We start from the raw sequence: 24,531 nt of genomic DNA on the forward strand, positions 1-24,531 counted from the left end.
TTTCAGAACTGTTTTACAGGTACCTTTTCAGATGGGCAGCCTTCCCCCCCCCCCCCCACCCACCCATAGAAACAAGAATAAAGGGTACAGAGGCAGGTAGGACAGGAGATGCATTTCATGAGCACGGTGAAATGCTTTTCCTATCTTAAAATAAATAACTATGCTCAGAGAGTAAACTGGGAAGATAGGTCATTGCTCAGTTCCTCTGGCCCTTGGCACTGAGACCACGAGAGAAGGTACCAGAATGTACCATGGTGGGATTGCGGGGGCAGAGTTCGGCACTGGACAGAGTTGACAGAGTTCCCGTGGCCCTGTGGCTCCCGTGGCCATATTTTCCTGACATCCTATTAGATTTCAAAGTGTTAGTTATAGCAACTACATGTTATTCCAAACTTCTAAATTTGTAGTTATTAAAAGATCTGTGGGAAACATTTGTAAGTAAAAGTAGTAACTAAAATAGAAAAAAAAAAATTGACATTACACGTAATCCAAATACCACGCCCTCACATACTTGACATGCTTTACGTAATGACAAATCCTTCCAAATCTTCAGCAGATAGTATGTCTTCAACCAATTTTTCCCCATTGTAAGATTAACAACAACAAAACCTTTGTAGTACACTTTTAAGTAACAAAATCAATCATTTTGCTTACCAAGGGAAAAGGGAATCTTCACAATATTCAAATCGTGTCAGTTTTATGTGTTCCCAAAGGAACAAGTGGTGAAGGGAGACTCCCTTTTTTGTGTGATTTAATGTAACCAACAGTAACAGAAGAGACATTTCTGTGTTTTTTTGTTTGCTGTAATTGACTGAATTCAATGTGAGCTTTGACACCAAGATGAAAAACATAGCAGAAAAAGTCATCTATTGGCAACCCCACTACCTCCTCATCCCCCCACCCCAGGCTTTTTTTTTTGAATTGTCTAATTTGTGACCAGCCAGGGAAGAATATTTTTCCTTCGCGCAATTTTTTTTAATTAAACCTTTCTTTATTTGACAGTACTGCTACCTATGACGACTACGTGAGAAGCAAAACTTCTAAGGACGTGGGTTTCCTAAATGTTGTTCCCTTTACTCCCAGATAACATGGATACTCTAGTCTAAAATAGTTTCCTATTCCCTTAATAAAATTCCATTAAAATCCCCTTCAACTCCTATGTCCAAATCTCCATTTGTCAATAGCCAAGGCCAAGAATACTCTCAACTGAGCCATTTAAGTCAGTTTATGTGTATTTGTCCCAAAATTTCCTACAGGGAGACTTCACATCCAACAGTTTTGTACACAACTATCTTACCACCCAAGACAATGGCCAGCAAGCATCCAGCATCTCTGAGTTAGAAGCTTTCACAGCTTCTGTACATTCTCTACGTCAACATGTAGTAGCCAAGCTACAGGTTGATCCCTGGCCCCTTGACCCTTACAAACACTAAGGGTTTTGCTGGACTCAATTTCAAGCTGTTCATCTGTTAGTAGGTAACTTTCAACTCAAAACATATTCACGATGAGAGATTTCTTTAAGACCATTGTTGTCATCCACTCCCAGAACTTTAAAAAATTGTGACAGCCTGAGACATGTTACTTCTACTTGGCAATGTTGGGAAGATTTAGATACTTACTACCTGGAACCGTCACACAGACAGGAAACCCTTATACTGTAACAAAGAAGGTCATGGTTCAGCATGATCCAACTTGAGTGGATTATGCAGTTTACATTTGTTTCTTTGCCCTATTGAAAATAATGCTATGGTGGAGGAAAGTGAAAAATATACATACCAATACTATCATCTTCTTTTGCCTCAAATTATTAGTGAGATATGTTAGAGTCTTGCTTCTAGCAACCATCATTCTCAGCTCACCAGGACTTATGTCAGCAGGTTCTGGCTAGGGACACTGTCTTCTGTCATCACGGTCAGTCAGTGTTGGCTATCTCATCTGGCACTAAGAAGTTCATGGTATTCAAGAGTCACCCCAACAGCTCAATTCAGTTCTTACTCATTTTCTTGATCTCAACTTCATACAGAAGAATTAAGATGATCTGGATAAAAGAAAACTAGCTCAGGAATGCAAATCATTTCTGAACCAACAACTGTCAGGAAATCTCAAGTATCAGAACAGCTACAGTTGACCAAGAAGTGTCCCTTGGACCAAGAAAGATTTCTAGCCCCATAATCTAATTTGTCTGGCCCTGTCGTTTACATAACCAAACGACTCACTCATGAGATAACCATAAGAAACGCTCAGACCCACCACATTATGTGCCAAACCAGCAGAGACTGACAGTGTATTAACCCACTCCAGCTAATGTGAATAAAAAGCTCCATGATTTTCACAGTGCTAGACTCCACCTGAAAATACCAGAGATCTTGGGACCAGTGTGCTGAGAGGCAACTGCTAACACTTCAAACGCTGACACTAAAAGCCCGTGTCTTATGTTGTAAACTGAAAGACAAACAGTTGCTTACAGACACTTGGGTGGCTCAGTCAGTTCAGTGTGTGACTCTTGATTTCAGCTCATGATCTCACAGTCATGAGATCGAGTACCATGTCGGGCTCTGTACTAAGCACTGAGCCTCCTTAAGTTTCTCTCTCTCTGTCTCTCTCTCTCTCTTTCTTTCTCTGTGCTCCTCTCCCCCATCTGTGGCCTCGCTCCCTACCCCCCCCACCCCTCTCTCAAAAGAAAAAAAGAAAAAAAGATAAAGTGTCAGCAAAAGACTTGTCTCGCTTTAACAAAGCAAAAATAACTACACTTAAATAAAAAGGCATGGCTACTAGAAATTTAAGTCCATAGTTATCAGAGGGATGAAGCTCACGTTCTTGATTCAGATAACATAATACTTCATCTGGGCATATTCATCTCAAATTCAAATTTGCTCTTGGCACATGGGAATTTTTGGTTAGTGGCTTTTATTGTTGTTGTCATTTGCGAAGACAGGAACTCTAACCAACTAAAGTAATGGAGCCTACATTTTCGGGGTTTTTTCAATTCATCCTCTCCTTAGAACATCAATGAACAGATACATACTAATAATACATGGAACAAGATACTAAAAACATATTACACTTAAAATCAACATAAGCCAACAATCTTTGCACTCAATCCATAGTCAAAACTCGTCTTCCAGGGAACGAAATCTCCAAAGGGCCAATTTTTCTTTGACCTCATTGTTGGTCAAAGACCTCACTGTTGGTCAAAGTTTATCAAACTCCACATTACTCTACATACACAAAAACTGGCAGTTACTTACATTTAGCGAGGGAAAAATTTGCATTCCTAATATTTGATACTAAAACCACCTCTTCATTTCAAGCTAAGTGTAAGTATTGCAGCATGGAAGTTGAACACACAAACCGTGAGCCAGGCCACTTGTGTTCAAATATCACTTCTGACTCCTAACTGCGGACCCTGGGCAGGTTACCTAATAGCTGTATGCCTCAGTTTCCTTATCTGTAAAATGGTACCACACATAGTTACTACCCCCCAGGGCTGGAATGAGGATTGAACAAACAATGCATGCTGAGGACGAAGACTATTACATGGCGAGTGTTCATTAAAAGTGTCATTATTAGTATTAAGCTAATTGCAATAAGCATACAGAATCTCCAATATGGAGATAAATTACTAAACACCTAGGTACACTGAAATATATCTACAACATCATATAGCTCATTTTGTCTTAAAACCTCTGAGGTAACAGCTCAGGGAGATATGTCAGTCACTGTTAATTGTCAATGTTCTCTCTAGTTCTCACTTGACACTTTTAACCCTGCCCTGCATTCAGTTGTCACACCAGGACGCTAACCTAGATAATGACATAGAAAGAGTAATTGTAGCAGACATGATTCATGTGATAGTTGGTACAAAGTTCAGGCTAGTTTAAAGATTCCCGCATGAAGGCAAAAAAAATGATGGCAGCCATTAATCTTCAGTCATGGTACCCTAATGAGAAAAGATATGAAAGAAGGAAAAAACCAAGTTACCTATCATGAACATCTGTGCTGATTATCCAACTACATGAACCATGTCTAGAGTTCAGGCTGACTTCTCGGCTTAAATATGAGACAACACTGAAGCTAATTATCTCCTTTCCTCCATGTGATGGGGCATTTCTCAGAGGAGGAGGAAATTAACTGTGATTCCAACAGGCTCATTAAGAAGGTACAGAGGAGGGGTGCCTGGGTGGCTCAGTCAGTTAAGCGTCTGACTCTTGATTTCAGCTCAGATTATGATCTCACATTTCTTGAGTTCGAGCCCCTCAGCAGGCTCTGTGCTGATAGTGTGGAACCTGCTTGGAATTGTCTGTCTCCCTCTCTCTCTCTGAGCCTCCCCTGCTCATGCTCTCTTGCCCTCTCTCAAAGTAAACAAACATTAAAGAAGAAGAGAGAGGAGGAGGAGGAGGAGGAGGAGGGTGCAGAGGAAAAAAAGAACATGCTTGGTGAGGGAAGAGCCAAACTAGGGAAGGACTGTGTACTTCTACCCTCATGATTCATTCATTCATTCATTCACTCATGAGCTGTCTTGCCCCTTATCCCCCCTCGCTGTCACATAACCGCAACTAACTGCTACTCTTTCTGAGGAAGCACATATTGTCTCACCCAGCTGTGCTGCTGCAGAGGCCTCCATCTGTCTGCCCTTTCTCAGTACCCTCAACTCCCTCCCAGTGAGCCTCTGCCTACCCACCTCCTGTCCATGGAAGGTGTTAACGGTCTTCTGAGGAAATCAATCAGTACCATTTATAACATGAATTGGCACTAAAGGATCAATAAGCCGTGGGAAAACTGGGAAACATTTTTAGTTTAGCAAAAAAAAAAAAAAATGCTTTAAAAATGAAATATGGGGCACTTTATGCAAGATCCAAAACAAAATCAAGTATTAAGGCTTAACAGACCCACCCACAAACTCTTTGCTGAAGTTAGAGAATCATCTCTGGTCTTTCTCAACAAGTTGATAAAGGAACTCAAGGAAACCCATTAGGGTTGCTAGAAATGATTGCATATGTGGAAGTTTTTATGGAGGCTAGCAGGTAGCTGAGTGAGCTAAGCGTCAATTCTAATCAGCTGCTCCTGGCGTAGGGCTACAAAGGGGAGGAGGGCTGGGGGGGGGGGGGCGGAAATCACCACCCCGTTTCCCCTATGCTGGTTCAGCTATAGTATCACTTGTGCCCTGAGGCCTTCTCATTTGTGGCATCCCTGCAGTCCAGGCCTGTGACTCAAGGGACAGTCACTTGCCACTGGACGGACGTTCAGCAAAGTAGAATGGGAGGGGCTACAGAATTTAGAACACGTGTGCTGGAGGGTAATCTTCAAGTCATAACACAGGTCTGGTATGTCTTTAGGCCCTCTCCTACTTCACCTCTCTTCCCTCCTCCCCCTGTCCACCAAAAATATTTTCCTAACGTCCCCAGCTTCCTCCACCAAAGAGGCCCACAAAGGAGCCTGTCCTCCACTTCCATTAAAAAAAATAATTGTTTGGTGTGCCGTCCCCAGAACAGCCAGATTAAAACAGCCTGTGCCGGTGTGATTAAATGTTTCTGTTATCTTTCAAGTGGCACTTTGTTTTAATAAGGGCTTTCTGGAAATAAAGCTGAGAACCAAGAAACAACCACACAGAACATTTCAGGGCCCTTGGAGCATGAAGTGAAGACATGCAGAAGGCAGGCAGGGCTTTCTGGGCCCTGGGAATCACGCGGGCCCTCTCAAGAACAGGTCAGCCCTACAAATACAGGCCTGGTCCATGCAGGGCCGCCACTCAGAGTGGGAGACCCTCCTCCAAGAGAAGTAAATAATTGGTGGCTCAAAAGCAGTTTGGCTATGGCGACACTTTTGTGATCACCAGCTACTAAAAGAGGCATAGACTGCTCCAAGTCTCACAGCCCATAGGGTTTCTTTCTTCTTTTTTTTTTTTTTTTTTGTGCCCTAAGAACTTAAACACAGACATCAGAGGAGTGGAAGGAGAGCAGATCCTGCTTGTGTCCCATGTGCATTATAAAATAATACAGTGGCTCTTGAATTTCATGCTTATCAAAATTATAGTGTTAGTTCAACATGCAGACCCTGACTCCCACCACAAGATGCTCATCCTGTAAGTCTAGCATGAGGTAGAAATCTGCATTTTTAGTGGCACACTTGATGCTTGCACCTGCTTGCAAAGCCGGGTGTTTATGGATTCCTCATTAAGAAACATCAAGATAGTGCATGCAAACCTCTTAACACAAAGCCTGGCACACTGCAAGAGCTCAACACTCACTACCTACAATTATTAATAATCATAATTGATCCCAACATTACATACTCAACTTGGACTTGACCTTTGCTAAATGAAATTTGTGCAGGGGCATGGCAGTGCAATAGCAAGCCAGGGCTGGTTTCACACAAGCAAAGAGAAATTGAAACAAAAATGGCCTAATGTGCATCCTTCTAATGATTTGTCAGTCATTGATGAGACCTCTTGAGCCCCAGTTACCACCCCCCTCACCACATGTGGCAGAATCAATAGCTCTAAAAAGATACCATAAGAGAATCTGAGACAATTGTCTATAGACCGGAAGTCCCCTAAGTTAAAATGGTCAAAATACCAGTACTTTCATTTTTCTGTGTCAGACACAGAAGGAACACAAGGTTATTTGTCTTGGAGGACAAAGCAGGCCCCAAGTAAACAGGAGTTCTGACATGGCTGAGTCCACCAACTTGAGCACGATATAAAAGTGAATCTCAAACCTGATTGGTTGGTGCGTTCTGTGAGTCTTGGCTCTTTTCCTCTGCTGTCCATGTGGGCCCTCCACAGGTGGCTGGAGACTAACTGTGTCTATTTACACTTGGAATCACTCCTCACAATAAATAAGACGGTCCTTCAGGAAATCTTCTGTTTAGTTTGCACACTCCCAAGGATAGGACAAAGCTCCGTTGTTTAAGAGCGTTAATAACAAAAGCTTTGTTCTTCCAAAACCAGGAGGGAAACCAGATCTATCCAAAATCACTTGGTCTTAAACTGCATAAGGATGACAAGAATGAAATATTATTTTAGGCTGTCCAACAGCATCATTCCTTCTCCTGGCTTCAGAAAACAATGACTCAGTAGGGGCCTTTTCCTGACAGACTGCAGCCCTAGGAAAATACCATTCCAGAGATTTGGAACGAGGGTTCTTCTTGCATTTAAACCAATGAAAGCTGTTCAAAGCCCACTTAGCTTTCTCACTTTGAATCGCAGGCAGAGGAACACATCTGTTTGTACTCATATAGTGAAAGTAAAATAGAAATGCTAAATGGAATTAAAAAATCCAAGTAGTTTCTTACCCCATCTCAGGTGCTTGACATGTGTCTTATTGCTTGATTCCCTCAACAGCCTCTCAGAGGTTGGTATTATACCCATTTTTACCATGAGTAAAAAAGGTTAAATAAATTTCCCTAAGGACACAGAATTGATAAGTAGAGCTAGAAAGCAGAATTAAAAGCCTCAAGTCCTACCTGTCAAGGTTAAATGATAACCCCCCACCATGTGTGTTACTATAATTTTATATAACCTAATTACTGTGTTTCATAACCTGCTTTGTATCACTAAACAATTTTCCACATCATATGGAAAGCTGTGTAATATTTTTATTGACTACATAGGATTTTCCAGAAGACCTTTCCTATAATTGATTTTACCAGTCCCCTACTAATGAACATTGAAGTTATTTCTACTTTTCCTTATAAATATGCTTTTGCACACCTATTGTTACATTTATGCAGTTATCCCAAGTCAGTCCTCAACTGAGAATTGCTGGACAAAGAAAGGAAGTATGTTTTCTTTTTACATTTTCACTTCACATTGCAGTACACATCACTCAGCTGTCCTCCAAAAGGTATGGAATTTGGGCTCTTTTGGCTTTTAAACCTATGAAAGCTACTGGTAGATCCATGCGTATGCCCATTTCCTCACTCTGACAGACATACCAAATTCAACCAACTATTTCTATTTCTGCCAACATGACAGGGGTCAACAATAGCATTGTTATTTTTATTTGCATTTATTTCATTATTAGGAAAACTAGACTGCTCCCCCCCATGTATTGGTCATTTACAATTCTTTCAGAAATTAATTATCCCTATCCTTTTTCTACTTTTCTATTAGAGTCTGACTCCAAAATTCATCAGAAATGCTTTCTCCTGCCTCCTGCTTTCCCACTGCCCCTGCTGCTGTATCAGAAACTTTGATCTATAGCCAAGAAGACATCAGTAATACACTGCTGGGGTGACTGGTCAAGTTCCATAAAACATGTTCCAAGAAGAAAAACTGGTTAAGCCCAAAGAACAAAAAGCCATAAACTTTTCGGTTGTCTGCTTCAGAAATAGGTCGTCCCCTGACTTTATCAGCTTTTGTCTCTCTTTTAAAGAACAATGATTCATTTAAACTGAATCTTGCTCTTTTGCACAGAGAAATTTGAGGAGAGAGGCCAAGAACAGTTTTGAGGAACATCTCCAGAACCCGGAGCTGGAAGGGAACAAAGGGAACCCACACACAATCTGTACCCCAGGTAGGGGCAGATCACAGACTAATAGATTCTTTGCACTGAGGCTCATTACACATGTCCTCCCTTAAAGGAAACAGAGGCCCACAGGCAAAAAGTGACTTGTCCGAAATTGACTGGCAAATGCCAGTCCCTTGGCTCCCTGGGCAGAGCTCATTTCACTGGAGGATACTGGCCAGAAGTAGAGCACAGCCCAAGTTGAGTGGCCAGAGCATAAATCACTGAATGTGCCTCCCATCGTGCCAAGAGCATCATCACCCTAGGATCAGGCAATTGTGCACAGGGGGCCTGCCTCACATGCTCAACCAGCCTTTTTTCTTTCTTTTTCTTTGTAGCTGCTAGGGCTGGGCAGAGTTCTGGCTGGCTGTGACTGGAGGACTACAGGGATCATGTTAGGCTTCCCCCTACTTAAAAAAGAAGATGACCAAATCCAAAGAACAAATTAGGGCAGCTCTTAGAGTATCCAGATGTTTCCATACAATATCACTCCTGGGGTGCCTGGGTGGCTCAGTTGGTTAAGCATCCAGCTCTTGACTTCGGCTCAGGTCATGATCTCAGGATACATGACATCAAATCCCCACGACAGGTTCTGTGCTGACAGTGCGGAGCCTGCTTGCGGTTTTCTCTCTCCCTCTGTCTGTCTGGCTCCTGCCCACTCATGCCCACAAGTGTACATGCATGCTTCCCCTCTCTCTCTCCCTCAAAAATTGACAAACATTACAAAATACTTATTACTCATATAATTAGAGTAGTTTGATCAACTTCTTATGTTCAGATTCAACCAAACCCATGCTCTGAGTTAAAAGAAAATCTAGCCTGGTCATACGGTGGCCTTTTCCTTCCCTGAAGGGTTTCTGCCTTAGCCCAGCAGAGACCCAAATAGGACCAAAATGTCTCAAGAGAAAACAGGGCAAAGGCTACCCTCTCTCATCTCAGTCAAGGAAAATACACGGATCAGTAGCCCCGCATGCATTCCCCAGAGGGGACTGAAGATGAGCAGCCAGCAGCTAGCTGGCTCCTCATGAGCAGTGCCATAAGCTCCTTCTGTATAGGACTCCTGCTGGCCCCATCTTGAAGCTCTTACTACTCAAACGAAGGCTATATTCCACTGAACATAGACCGGAGGGAGGCATAAGAGGCAGCCTTGTCCATCATTTCTCAGTTCAAAAGCATTTTCCCTAACTCTTTAGACATCCTGTGGCCTAAAAGAACAAATGGTTGACAATGAGAGTTAAGGAACTGAGTAAGACATCTGGAAAACTGACCTAGGATTCAACATTGATGCCTATTTTGTGCCAGGAACTGCACATGCACTGTGCGATTTAATCCCCACCGGGACTTTACAAGGTGGGTGTTGGTATCTAAGGAGGCAGAGGAAACAATAAGGAAGGGTTGATTTCTGGGCCCCAGTGATTCTTCTAGAAAATCTCATTAACTGTCATTGTAATTTTTTTTTCCACTGTGATTTCAAGCTGTTCTTCTAAAAGACCAAAAGGAAAGCATGGATGACTGTGTCTCAAATGTTAACCTGTCTTGAAATTTCATTCTTGGCCGCTGAACCATTGGCTCCCCTTAGCTTCCTCCCTGGAAAAAGAGTGATCTCACACTGGTGGCTCTCTTTGGGAATAGGACATTTCCCATAAGAGAAAATTCTTTCCAAAACTTAGTGCTTATTTTAGGAGAGTTGTGTAGATTCATAGGAAGGGTGATGCCCCTCAATCAAGGACAAACTCTGCAAGTGTTTCATGCACCTCCTGTGCATGAAAGTCTCAAAAAAATAAATAAACAAAGATCCAGACAGGAGAAGTTACGTTGGTCCAGAACCAACATTTGTGAACACATCAATTTTCATCTCAAGGGATTCCAGGGGTCTTCATTAGCTGGCTCTGCAGATTGGACTATATGCCATCAGTTTCTGTTTCTTGAAATATTCATTTAATTTAGATTAGCCTATTTGCTTCTTTTTTCTCAGAAAAAGATCCAAAGTAACTAATATCTGATTCCAAGGATGGACATGATACCACTTAGAAATATGTAAGATTTACTAATAACACACCGTATGCAAACCTACACTGTACAACACCCAATTCCAAAGGGTATCAAAAATGACATCTGACTTGGAGCTAAGTGCCTACAAAGAATTGAAAAAATACACATTTACTAATTTATATCCATCGAGAAAATAATGGTACTAATACCATGCATGTCTAAGGAAACTTGCCATTTTCAGAACACATTTACAAATGCTATTTTTTTTGGCAGAGAGATAGAGAGAGACAACAAAAGCAAGAGAGAGCAAGTGAGCATGAGCAGGGCAGGAGCAGAGAGAGAAAGAGAGAGAATTCTAAGCAGGCTCCATGTCCAGCACATAGCCCAATGCAAGGCTGCATCTCACAATGGTGAGATCATGACCAGAGCTGAAATTAAGAGCCGGACACTCAACTCCCCGAGCCACCCAGATGCCGCCACAAATACCATTTTAAATGAAACCCAAAATCTCATGGAAGGCTGATAGGGGGTTTTGTTAACATATTTATGAGGGTTTATATGCTGGCATTGCCACTTTTTGGCTGTGTAACCTCAGTCAGTTTACTGAAAGGCTCTGAGTCTAGCCTTCTCAACTATAAAATATGATTGGTAACTTTTCCTTCCTTTCAGAGTTGATGAGAGACCCAAAGATAACATGTGCCAAAGACACATGATTATGATTATGACAAACCAGGACCCATGTAATCATCCCCTGTTACAGCTGAGGCAATGGAGAATAAAGGAGATGAAATTATTTGACCAGTGACTACAGGTACAAAGGGCCTGAGGTAGGACCAGCTCCCGGGTCTGCACCGTGCCAAACGAAAGGGTTCTCTGCTCTGTTTGAAAACCTGAGGTGTAAAAGTAAAATTATCACCAAACGAGGAGTTTTGATCTCTGAACCTTGAAAAAAGTTGATTCACAATTCCAGCAGCAAAGGAGGCAATTAAAATGAAAGTCTTCCATGCTACTACTATCAACAGGAAGCAATTTTAATTCAGGAGCATCACTCTTCTTATTTTGAGGTCATTTACCATGACCGTGATTTGTATCTTTCTTTTGATCAGCTTTCCAAAATTTACTAATTCAGGTATCTTGGTGTGGGTCATCTGCCCTTCAACTAAACTGAATATGGTTTCTGAACAAAACAGACAGAAATTAGGAGAAGCTTCCCACCTCCGGAAAGCTGTTAGGGGTCACTTTGTTTAAATATCACCTTGTTTAAATATCACCTTGTTTAAAATATGCAGCACATCCCTCCAAAGCCGTAATAAAGGTCATTTTAGGACCTTTTGTGGCCTCTGACATGTGACAGACAGAACTTTTTTTATCTATATTTTTCCAAGTCTAGAACTGCTCAGTTCTAGAACATACTTGGGATGTCTTTTCTTGGAATTTTTTTTTAATTCAAGTATAAGTAACATACAATGTCTTATTAGTTTCAGGTATACAATAGGATTCAATAATACTTCACATTACTCAGTGCTCATCAGGATAAGTGTAATTTTAATCCCCTTCACCTATTTTACCAATCCTCCACCTACCTCCCCTGTTGCAAAAATATCCAATGGGAAAAAAATAATCTCTTCAACAAAGAGTGTTGGGAAAACTGGACAACAACATGCAATATTATGCAATATGCAATTATCCAATATGCCACAATTTTATGCAATTATGCAATATTGCAACAATATGCAATATGCAACAATATTACTCTCTTACATCATACACAAAAATACACTCAAAATCGATTAAAGACTTAAATGTGAAACATGAAACCCTAAAATTCCTAGAAGAAAACATAGGCAGGAACTTCTCTGACATTGACCATGGTAACATTTTTCTAGATAGGTCTTCGGTAAGGGAAACAAAATTAAACTATTGGTACTGCCCCAAAATAAAAACTTTTGCACAAAGAATGAAGCCATCAACAAAAGAAAAAGACAACTTACTGGGGACACACGGTGGCTCAGTTGGTTGAGCGTCTGACTTTGGCTCAGGTCATGATCTCACGGTTCATGAGTTCGAGTCAGGCTCTGTGCTGACAGCTCAGGGCCTGGAGCCTGCTTCAGATTCTGTGTCTCCCTCTCTCTCTGCCCCTCCCCTGCTCGCACTCTGACTCTCTCTCTTTCTCAAAAATACACAAACATTAAAAAAATTAAAAAGACAACTTACTGAATGGGAGAAGGTATTTGCAAATGATATATTTGATAAGAGCTTAACCGAAATATATAAATAATTTACACAATGCCAAACAAATAATCCAATTTGTAAATGGGCAGAGGACATGAATACACATTTTTCCAAACAAGACATACAGATGGCCAATAGACGCATGAAAGGATATTCAATGTCACTCGTCATTTTGGAACTTCTTTATAATTACTTACTATATAGTCAGGATTATTGACAATAATTTGACACCTGCTTCCTAAGGTTAGGTAATGTTCAGAATCCTCCAACAGCAATGAAAATCGACCATGGTCTCTGCAGCAAGCCTAACTGAGCTTCTGTGAAATCACAGAAATCATCTACTACAGGTGAGTATCCCTCACATTTCTGTGTCTTCATGAGGAGACAGGGAGAGTGGCTGGAATACATTTAACTGTACTGTATCAGTACAAATCCTAGTGAACAACAAATGGAGAAAGAGCAAGCTAGAGAATGCAGGACTCTCCCTCAGCCACTACCTGGTAGAAAACAAGGGAAAACATGCTTTATCTATACACAGCAGACTCAACCTGTTATAAAAACCACCACTGTCGTAAATATTTATTTGACACTCTGCCTACTGTGTGATTTAGCTAACAACTGTTCCAAGTTGTTAGTAAATCGTCCTACCATTTCCTTATTTTTGGCTTTATTTTCTTCACCTTTCTTTTGTCATTTTGCTTTTTTATCTTGGCATTTCCTTAGTATTCCTTACATTTATTTCTATTCCTTTATCCCTCTGTTCTTTATGATGTGCAAGTGCTTTCAGATAAATGCTACAGAAATGTCAAGCTGTATCATTATTACTCTTACCACCTTTATTATTTATGTCAAGACATTATTAAAAGTCTTTTGCATTCTCACTATTATACCTACATCTTGTTCCTCCAGCTTTTATCTTATCTGATCTTCTACAGATTTTCCAGAATATGGCACATAAATATTAATAATAGCAAAGTTGAATATCTTTCCTTTAACTTTTTTTTTTTTTTTTAACTCTGCAAGTATCCACTGAGCTAGGCAACATTCATCAAATGCAGTTCTCGAAGAACACAATTGTACTGAAACAATAGGGGGAACTCCAAAGATAGCAAAGACATGTTTCTTGACCTTAATAAGTCTAGAGCATAGAGTGACAAGCCATACAATAAGCAACTGAAGGGGACATCTATAAGATACGCAGACGACTAGAGTTGAAAAAGGACCAAGTGTGAGTTGGCCAGGTAGAAGTAAACCATGTAAGATTTTCTGAAGGTGAATTTCAAAAGGGAAAACAAAGAGATGAGAAGTCTAGGGGAATAAAGGCATTCTGTCTGATCCACCAATGTTATAGCATTTTCTATAGCTTTTTGCAGTCTCCTAGGGACTCTCCGGTTTTTGGATGCCTTTTTATTTCTGTTCTGACTATATTATCAAAAACTGCTTTGGAACTTAAAGCACTAATATGTTTTACTTTATACAATTTCTATTACTTCCGTAATCTTGCAAATTGCTTTTGTATAACCCAGCCTGCTTCGCTACTTCTTTCAAGTTTTTCAGGTCTTCTTAGGTATTTATTTTTAGCATAACATGTGAAAGGTAACACTTTTCAAAAAGCAATTCTGTGGCATCTGCTGTTTGAGGTATGTGGTAGCATAGCAGCCTTGAGACTTTATTTCAGCCCCCTCACAACGGTCTGTATTGTCCCTCAGGCCATTTAGTCCTCTCTGCAAAAAGATCAGGTTACAAAACAGCCTCCTCCACACTGAAATGGGGACGCCAAAGCAAAATGATCTAAACACAGTCTGAATCCATTAGAGAGTTTACCAACTTGACTAAACTAAGCCTGGAACATGATCATTTCCACCATGTTTTTCAACAAGCTATCCCTTCTCTTTCCAATTTATTTGACATTAAAGTTGATACAGTGACTTATGCTTTAAAGTTACAATTCATCATGGTGAGAAAAAAGGGGGAATGCTTTTAAGTGAGAAGCCAGACTCGCGATACCACAAGACACAGTCTGTGTTCTTAATAAAGGTAGGATTTGACACATAGGCTACAAACAGGATATCTCCCAAAACCAGTCCTCCACACACAAAGAAGCATAAAATGAGTCACCTGACTACTTGTAGGAAACGTGCATTTTGTTCTAAAATAAAGGATGCAATGTCAAATTCAAACGTCTAAATGAATTCTTATAAATCTCGGGGCACCTGGGTGGCTCAGTTGGTTGAGCGTCCAACTTCAGCTCAGGTCATGATCTCACAGTCCGTGAGTTTGAGCCCCATGTTGGTCTCTGTGCTGGGATCTGTGCTGACAGCTCGGAGCCTGGAGCCTGCTTTGATTTTGTGTCTCCCTCTCTCTGACCCTTCCCTGTTCATGCTTGGTCTCAAAAATAAATAAACATTAAAAAAATTTTCTAATAAAATAAATAAATCTTATATTCATACAAAGGTGTGCTTGACTGATCATTCCTGAAAGGTAACATTTCTTGTGGATATGTGCTTATCAGAAGGAGAAAGGGGGAGGAAGTACTCCAAGAGGACACATGAAGGGAAGACTAAGGCAGTGGGGAAATTAGATCAACTCTTTGACATTATTTTCCAAGGACAGTTATGGCAAGGGACACTTGTGGCATTAGCATTGTGCACAGCAGGGATCTCTCCCTCTGCTCTTCTGGCACATTTAGGAATCCTGTATCATCTGCATGTTTGTTTCCCATCAGATAAATTTAATAAAGCCCAATTTTCACCCATGTGACTTTGGATTTTAAGAAAATAACTTGAGGGTAAAGGGCCTGTCTCACCAACTATCCCTTTCTCTACTCAGTTCTGTCTTTTGCTGTTTTACACACACACACACACACACACACATATTTTTTTTTTTTTTGAGATAAAGAGAGGCATGTGAGAGCACACAGGGGAAAGGCAGAGAGAGACGGAGAGAGAATCCCAAACAGGCTCCATGTTGCCAGCACAGAGCCCAACATGGGGCCCCATCTCACAAACAATGAGATCACGACCTGAGTCGAAATCAAGAGTCCAGCACTCAACCGACTGAGCCACCCAGGCACCACCACCCCTGCTGTTCTGTCTTTTGAATGAAGAATGAAGAGCTCCAGGAAGCATACCAAGGTACATTTTTCTCCATGAGGAGACACTGAGCTGAACACTCTTGAATACAGCCATGGATGTTTGCAGACTGCAAGTCAGGGTCACACGTGCCTGGCTCTTTTTATCACAGGTATGATTTATCAGGAAAATTTTCAAGGCTCAGGGCTGATGGATCTACCCTGGAAACAACTTAAAAGCCAGACTTCAGATTTAAGGAAATAAACATAGTACACTACTTCAATACCAGTATCTGCTCTCCATTCCAATTTACACATAAAAAATTTTCATCCTATAATTCTTAGCCTTGATTTTTGACTCAGAATCTCCCAACCTGGTCCTTAGCTCCTTTCTCAAGTTGTCATTTTAATTCAGTCCTGAACCCACACATACATAAATCGAGTTCTGCCATCATATGTAATGTATGTACCTATTTGCTCATTAGCAGCCTTTGGAACAGATTACAAGCCATCCTCTGTTGCTCAGAACCAGCCTGGTTGCCACTGCAGAGCCTGCCTAAATTGCCCCCATCTTCGTCAAGGCTCTCAAGTATGGCCACCAGCCTGCTCGTACCAGATGGATCAGGGCATCACCCTTCTGTGCATACAGGGTAAGTCCCAGGTATCCAACTCTGCTAGGTCTCTAAGCTATGCCCAAACTGGCCAATAGGGAGTCAGCATCCCTGCAGGGTCCACTTCCACCAGGGAGAAAAGACACAGTTCCTGATCAGAAAGAGTATGTATACACACACACACACATACACACACACACACACACACTCTCTCTCTCTCTCTCTCTCTCTCTCTCTCTCACATACGTGCACAGTCACACACCTGTACACACATATACACCCTTGCGGCTCATAGTGTGGGAAAACACTTGTGAAATCCCAAAAAGAATACAATTGAAAATTAACACAAAAGTACTACCAAGGCTCTGAGGTTTTTAAGAGGCTATTCTGCAAATGCTTCTTCTATCTTCCAAAATAAAATGCCAGAACAAAGCAACAAGGGAAAAAGGGGGCAATGGGGTGAATAGCTGAAACTGAGTATCTGACACATCATATCCCCAACAGGTAAGACAAAAAGGCTAATGCTTTTAAAGAAGAGTAGATGGAATTTAACTTTTTTAAAAAAGGGAAAGGGGTACCAGAACAAAAAGGAGAAGGAGAGGAGGGAGGCAAGAGTGGGAAAGGGGCCTGAGCACAAAGGTTTAACCTGGGATGAAACCATGTGAAGAAAAGGGGACTGTAAATGAGCAAATGTGAACTGAGTTGCCATTTTAACTTTCATACAACTTAAGGGACCTTTTGAAATGTGGAAACAAGAGAAAAGAACAGGACTTCCCTTACATGAAGCATAGTTCAAGTGGCACAAAATGTTATTTGACATTTTTTTCTGATTATCAAAAATAGGTAATCATTTTGAGAATTTGGAAGGAAAAAAGATTAAATAAGGAAAAGAAATACCTATAGTTCCATTAGCAAGAGACAACTTCTGTTAACATACACTTTCTGGTCACAGACATCCAAATTGTGATTATACTATATATGCTGTCATTTTTTTTCACATGGTACCTTGTAATAAACAGTTCATTATATTCCATCATCTTTTAATACAAGTTTAGACATTTTAGAATCATGAACCCCTTTCAGAACCAAATGAAATCCATGAAACCCTTTCTATAAAAATGCTCAAACACAAAATAGGCATTTTGGAGCTCATCCCAGAACTACCTCAAACTGACTTCTAAAAATCAGACCTAAGTGGAATTTCTGGAACATAAGCTCATTTGTAAGCCTAGACCTCGGTATTTAGTTTAACCACATAGCACATGCAACACATACGTGGTTTAGCAGGTCAATTCTTAATCTGAGCCATGGCCCTTAGTCTCTGGACTAGCTCTACATCTAGACATGGTTAGGACCTCACCACATGCTGGGTGTCTGGGAAACTTTCCATCTGTAAACCCTTGGAGCTCGAAGATAACGTCAACCTTCACAGACATGTTGTAGGTATCTGCTCTGTGGGCATTCCCTGGTTGTTTTCTGTACCTAGGCTGGACCCTCTCTGACTCTATTTTACATCTGCCCCAGGAGTACAAACAAATGTCAGTACTGTTGATTGCACCTCTTTGCCTTCCATGGTATACTGGGAACCCCTTCTAACTCAACTGCATCTGACTTACTTGACATATTGACCTGTAAATAACTGCTAAAGTAAACCAAGTATCTATCAAAATTAAATAAAAGTAGTTCCATGTTGTTAGGGTTGACTATAATTTAAAAAATGTCTAGACATGCATATTCATCAGCCATCTTTTCAGCTTAAATAAAATGTTTATACAGTTGATTCTCACTATCCATCTTAATTGTGTTCTAGTAAAAAACTGACAACACCAAATTAGTCAATACTGAACCTCTGTTCCTAAGGGGAATACAGGGCTGGGCTCCTGGGAGCCTCTGATCACATTTTCAACAACCAATCTATACATAACCTTGTTTTATGTGTGCTTCTGTTTCAAGATACGTTATTTAATATACGTTTAATTGATTAACATTAAACCCATGCCAACAGTGCTATAAATCAAGCCTAAACAAAGTTCATCTAACACATACATATTTAAGACATATTACAGCCTTCTTGTGCTTAACAACACTACACCACACTTCAGCATTATAATGGGGCCATTATACAAAATCCCAGCCAAAAGCACAGAAATACTAAAACTCAGCACTCAATATTCCAAGAAAACAACACTGGTTGACACTGTGAGAGCTGAAGTCAGAGGGCTATAACACTGCATTGTGAAAGACTCAATAAATGCTTATTGTGTTAGTCAGGATTCTCCAGAGAAACAGTACCAGTTGGAGATAGATATAGAGATATATACAGGCAGACCCAGTGACCTAACTGTGACAACTGGAGGGTTAATGGTTTTAAGTCCCAGTCAAGAGTAGAAGGCTCATGTTTTAGCTCAGCAGTCAGGCAGAGAGAATCAATTCTCCCTTACTCTATTTTTTGTTCTTTTCAAATCCTCAAAAGACTGGAGAATGCCTAACCACACTGTGGGCTAGGGGTAGCAGGACTCTGCTTAACTAAGTCTACCAGTTGCATGCTAGTCTTAACTAGAAACACCTTGACACACACACATCTACAAGTAACATTTAACCAAGCATCTGGGCACCCCGTGATACGGTAAAGCTGATACATAAAATTAACCATCACACTTGTTAAATTAAGAATACAGAATTTATTATATGCCCTTGGCTCAAAGACTCACCACATATCTATCTTCATAAACTCCAAAGAATAAAGCGATAAGTTATTTTATTTCATAAGGAACCATTCTCAAACCAAGTATCATCTGCCAATAAAACATCTTTACTTCTATGAAGAAACTTAGTAGGCAATACCATACTATACAAATTTTTTAAATTATTAACAATGGCTGCCATATGGAGCATGATAAGTAACTCATTTTCCATTTCATTTATTCTTAAAATAGCATTGTAAGGTAGAAATTACTGATCTCGTTTTACAGATAATAAAACTAAGGCTGCAGAGTTGGAGTCTTTTTCCAAGGATGCACAACTAGTAATTAACAGAGCTACTATCTGAATCCAGGTTTGTTTTACTATAAAACTCATACTCCTAACTGCTTATTATACACAATGTATTTTAGTAAAGGAAAAAAATATCTCAATGGTAAGAGTTTAGTTCACATTTCAAGGACTATATTAAGGCTGAAGAAAGAATACTGCAGCTTAATACTATTCTAGGTGAAAAAATAAGTAGTAAGTCAAACACACAATTACAGGCCCAATATGCCCACGAGAAACGTATCACATGTAGTTATTTTTCCAACAACTGTTATCCAAAAATGAAAATATGCAATGAAACACAGCTAACCAACAGCCGTGGAAAAATGAAGCTGTCAATGATGAGGAAAGCTACTAGAGAATATTTTGAGCTGACCTTATAAACAAAATGGATATGAAATAGTATTCTAAGTGTTTTTTAGAGAGTAAACTAGTCTGAGACTGTTAAAGTCAATTTGGAGCAAGACATAGACCTGTACACTCTTGCGTTATCTTTGCATACTTTTACATATTTCATTTAACCTAGGTTTACATGATTCATGCTCCCTCTCTCTTTTTGAGAGTTGTAAAAACACTACCTAGTATGTTTCAATAATTCAGGACTGCCCTTTAGTTTCTACATAAAAAAGATCTTTATGTCAAGTAATCAAAATACGGGATTCCTTTAATCATCTGCAGTATCTTCAAAATGCTTCAAGAAAATAATTACCAACCTAGATTTCTATACCCAATGAAAATATCTTTCAAAAACAGAGGAAACAAAAAGAGAGAGACTCCTTAGCAGCAGACATATACTCAAAGAAAACACTAAAGTTACTCTTCAGGCAGAAATAAAAGGTCACAGCTAGATAACTGAGGTACATTAAGAAAAAAGAACCAAAAAAGGAGCTAAATATGTATTCTTATGAAGCATCCAGGAAATGGCAAAGTATTAATTTAACTTTAGGCTTTCTGAGTCAATAATGCATGTAACAATTTCTGTTAACCGCTTAAAAACATAGAAAAGGATGTATACCTACCAAGCTAACAGACAGGGAAAAGTAAATGATAGTAAAAGTAAGAGTAATTTTTTACACCCCAAACCAAAAGAAAGTGAGAAGGAAAAAAAAGTCACCAGAAAAAATATGACAGATAGGGAATAGTAACATGATACATTTAAATGCAAATCTATACCAGTGATTGTGTAAGACATTAACAGATTAAATATTTCAATTAAAATACAAAAATTGCTGAGCTGGATTGAATAAAAAATATACATGCTTACAAGACACACTCCTCAAATATAAGGATTTCTAAAGACTAAAAGTGAAGGATGGGGAAAAGTCATTATGCAAACATCATCTACAAACACAGATGAGGCCATGATGTTCATATCAGACAAGGTGATTTTAAGACAAAAAGCATTAGGTGAAATAAAGAGGAATATTTCACAACAAAAAAAGGTTGAGTTTACCAGCAAGAAAACTATTCTAACAGTATATGTTGAGTACAGACTCAAGATCTTTAACATTAAAATTCACAGAATTAGAAAGAAAAAACATAAATCCACAAATCACGATGGGACATTTTACCATGTCTTTCTTGTAAGAGATGTAATACACATAAAAATAAGCAGTAATTACAGAAACAATATGAACAAAAGGATTCAAAACTTTATTTAATGGACACATCTAGAACACAGCCTTCATGACAGCAGAATATATTTTTTAAGTGACCACAGTAGAATTAACCTAGAAATTAATAGGGTAAATAATGTCCATATGTTTGGAAATTAAGTGACGCATGTATAAATAACACATGGATCAAAGAAGAATTCTCAATAGAAATCCCAAAACATTTTTAACTAAGTAAAAATTAAAATCCTGTGAAGGAAGTTTTGCATGATATAACCAAATCTCATCTTTGAGAAATATGTATAGTCTTAAATATATATATTGGATGAGAAAAAAAGCCTGAAAATCAATTGTCATAGACTCTACCTCCAGAAGTTATATCAGAACAGCAAATTAAAACCAAAGAAAACAGAAGGAAGGCAACACTCAAGAATGGAAACTAATGGAAAATTTTAAAACTACAACAGAGTATCAACAAAGCCAACAGATGATTATTTGAAAAGTCAAAATAAGTTTGATAAGGTAAACCAAGAAAGTTTGAAAATTGATTAAGAAAGAACTAAGGAAAGAAAAGCACAAATGTCCACTATCTACCCTTCAAATCATATTATGAGGCTAGCATTACCTTGATACCAAAACCTGAGAAAGTTACCTTAAAAAAATGAAATCTCAGGTCAGATTTTCTCATGTGATAAATGCAAAAATCTTAAAGAAAATATTAACAGGTGTGCCTGGGTGGCTCAGTCAGTTGAGCATCCGTCTTCGGCTCAGGTCATGATCTCACTGTCCCTGAGTTCAAGCCTTGCGTTGGGCTCTGTGCTGACAGCTCAGAGCCTGGAGCCTGCTTTGGATTCTGTGTCTCCCTCTCTCTGCCCCTCCCCCACTCATGCTCGCTCGCTCTCTCTCTGTCAAAAAAAAATAAACTTCAAAATATATATATATTTATATATAAACAAATATTAACAGTAATGTAATGTATGAGAGCTAAGTTCAGTTTATTCCAGGAACTCAAGGTTGGTTTAATATTCAATCAGTTCAGTAAAGCCAACCACAATAGTATAGTGAAAGAGACATCTCAATCATCTTGATTCAGAAAAAGCCATTGATAAAATTCAACTTCTAATAAAGAATATTCACAAAAAGAAATTTTCAAACACCATAGTAAACTTCACACTTACTACAGTAATGGTGAAAACGTTTCCTTTGACATCAGGAAGACACAAAAGGCTATTTGCCATCATCATTTCTATTCAACGATTTACTTACTGTAAGGACTATGCAAAGTATTAAGACAAAGGAAAAGCCAAACAAAGGGAATAGGACTGGAAGAGAATGAAAAAAATGTCAGTATTTTTGGGTACTGTGATTGTGTTATTCAAAAGAAGCTAAAGTATTTTAATCAATCAGAGAGTTTAGCAAGGTTGCTGGACCAAAAAATTAAATGTGTATCTGTTTTTAGCAACGATTGAAATTTACAAAATAATATAATTTGTAACAGCATCAAAAACATCAAATACACAGAAAATGCTAACTAAGACCTAGAAGAGCGCTACTGTAGGCTATTTTTCTGTTAATACCACACTAGTCTTACTGTATTTTACATCTAAGAAAGTAAATCTTCACTCCTTGTTCTTTTTCTTTAGAGCTTTAAGTTTATTTCCATATAAATTTTAAAATATTTGTGTTTGTAAAAAAAAGATTTGGTATTTTTATTATGATAGCATTGACTTTATGGAAAACTGACATTATGATTGATATATATATGCCTATGTACATACATGAGCGAGATACACATCTTCCTTTCTGAGTCAAAAAAATAGAAAATTCTTCAATATCTAACTGAGATGGTTACAACCCATTTTCATGTATGGTATATAGACCATCTACATGAACTCAAACAACCATCATTGGATGGTACTCTAGATCAGGACTTTTCCAACCACATGTTATGTGGTTAGTGGGTTACAAACACCCTTTTATTCCATCAGATAGAATTACCAAAGTGCTTCTTGTGCAGTGAGATTAAGTAGTTTTTCATCAACCTTTAGCTTAGGGGCGCCTGGGTGGTGCAGTCAGTTAAGGGTACAGCTTCAGTTCAGGTCACAATCTCATGGTTTGTGGGTTCGAGCCCCACGTTGGGCTCTGTGCGGACAGCTCAGAGCCTGGAGCCTCCTTTGGATTCTTTGTCTCCCCCTCTCTCTGCCCCTCCAGCACTCATGCTCTGTAACTCTCTCTTTCAAGAGTGCATAAACATTTTAAAAAAAGAAAAAAAACCTTTTACTTAAGCAATATACACACATATCCACACACAAATATCTATACAGATTATATAGAGACTATGATGTAAAAATGTGTTTCTTATTGGGGCACCTGGGTGACTCTGCTGGTTAAGTGTCCAACTGTTGATTTTGGCTCAGGTCCTGATCTCTCAGTTTGTAGGATCCAGCCCCGTGTGGGTTGTGCATTGACAGTGCAGAGGCTGCTTGGTATTCTCTCTCTCAGGCCTCTCTGCCCCTCCCCCACTCACACACTTGCTGTCTCTCTCATTTAATATAAATAAACTTTTAAAAAAATCTGTTTCTTATTGTTGGTTGCAGTCCAAACATTTTTAAAAACCATGTTCTGGAAACTATTCTTAACATAATTCTAAGTGTCATTAATGTTCTAACACTTGGTATTTACTATAGCATGCACTTTGTAGTAATAACGTTTTTGCTTTAGCTCAAATGTAAAAGTTAGATTTGTGAATAAGTGTGTGATGGGGTAAAATTAAATTAGTTCATGGTGAAAACTGTAGGTCTTCAATGAGTCCGTTAATTAGAGATGATGATAACAATCTCATGGAGGTCATGTCTGTGAAAGAGAATGTTCAAGAACAACTGAACTTGAGCTCAAGGAGGGTTCTAGAAGGGGCACAAAGTGTTTCAGAGGCAATGAGTGAAGATAAAGGACGGGTCAGAGGAGGCATTTCTCCAGCTCTCCTCTGGGTTCCCATCTACTGGTCTTTTGCTGAAAACAATCCCTGAGCTATACTCTTTATGATTTTTACCTCCTTTAGTCTTCCAGACTTTTCCTCAGAGGCTAAATAATCATCCTGCCACCAGGTCTGGATCCCCACCTTTTCCCTCAAGAACTACCCTGGCAATTTGGTCTCCTAGCTCTCTGGCTAAGACCTCGGTCTCCTTTATGATGTCTCCCAGGCCACCTCAGCTAGAGTTTAGGCAAAAATATGGGGGTGATGAGATGAGAAGAAAACCATCTTTAATCTCAATTCCTGGGCTTGAACTTCTCCAAAAAGAAGAAATCTTATCAGTCAAACATCGGCATATGGTGTAGCAATTCACGAAAAACATTAGATTTACAGAATAATCATAATAATGAGTTAATATTTCTTGAGCATCTGTTTTGTGCCAGGCATTGTTTCAAGCAGTGTACATGAATTAACTCATTTAATTTTGCCAGTAACACTGAGGAAG

The 24,531-nt window shown here is 39.3% G+C and overlaps 1 long non-coding RNA gene across 2 annotated transcripts in view; it reads right to left on the reverse strand.

The window, feature by feature from the left end:
• The window catches only part of LOC128314904 (uncharacterized), a 478,400-nt gene that overhangs the window by 442,419 nt on the left and 11,450 nt on the right, over nt 1-24,531 (reverse strand). The gene's annotated exons all lie outside the window — the stretch shown is intronic.

This window comes from Acinonyx jubatus, chromosome A1 (assembly GCF_027475565.1).
Source record: "Acinonyx jubatus isolate Ajub_Pintada_27869175 chromosome A1, VMU_Ajub_asm_v1.0, whole genome shotgun sequence".
NCBI lineage: Eukaryota > Metazoa > Chordata > Mammalia > Carnivora > Felidae > Acinonyx > Acinonyx jubatus.